Source organism: Cicer arietinum, chromosome 3, assembly GCF_000331145.2.
Source record: "Cicer arietinum cultivar CDC Frontier isolate Library 1 chromosome 3, Cicar.CDCFrontier_v2.0, whole genome shotgun sequence".
In the NCBI taxonomy this organism is placed as follows: Eukaryota; Viridiplantae; Streptophyta; class Magnoliopsida; order Fabales; family Fabaceae; genus Cicer; species Cicer arietinum.
Genome location: NC_021162.2, coordinates 29,491,192 through 29,492,096, shown reverse-complemented (window position 1 = coordinate 29,492,096; position 905 = coordinate 29,491,192).

Here is a 905-nt window from a genome sequence, read left to right as displayed (position 1 = left end):
CTTCTTTTTCCGTGCGTGGAGCGGGCATTTCTTGTATTGCTCTTACTTTATCTGGATCCACTTCTATCCTTTTTGACCAACGATAAACCCAAGTAACTCGTCTGATCTTACACCAAAAGTGCATTTAGCATGGTTTAAACGGAGTCTGAACTTCCTTAGTCGCACAAACAACTTTTGAAGGTTAATAACATGTTCTTCTTCGGTCCGAGATTTTGCAATCATATCATCCACGTAAACCTCTATTTCCTTATGCATCATGTCATGAAACAAAGTTATGATTGCTCTTTGATAGGTTGCCCCAGCATTCTTCCATCCAAATGGCATCACTTTATAATAGAAAGTCCCCCATTGTGTAATGAATGTAGTTTTCTCCATATCTTCAAGAGCCATCTTGATTTGATTATACCTTGAGAAACCATCCATGAAGGAGAAAAGAGAATATTGAGCAGTGCTATCTACTAGGACATCAATGTGAGGCAAAGGAAAATCATCTTTTGGACTAGCTTTATTTAAATCCCGATAATCAACACACATTCGAATTTTTCCATCTTTCTTTGGAACCGAAACAACGTTAGCAACCCATTGAGGATATTTTGCCACAGCTAAGAAACCAGCATCAAATTGTTTCTTGACTTCTTCTCTAATTTTAATTGGAGCACATTCAGGCTTGAGTGGTAGCTTGTGTTCACCTATGTTAGTATCTAGCCCAGGCATATCCTGATATGACCATGCGAAGACATCTACATAATCAATTAAAAGTTTAACCAACTTTTCTCGCTCACTTTCTTTCATAGACATACCAATTTTAACTTCTTTTTTATCACGCTCAGTCCCTAAATTGATCACCTCAACAGGTTCTTGATAGGGTTGGATTATCTTAGCTTCCTGTTCAATTAAGCTTTCTA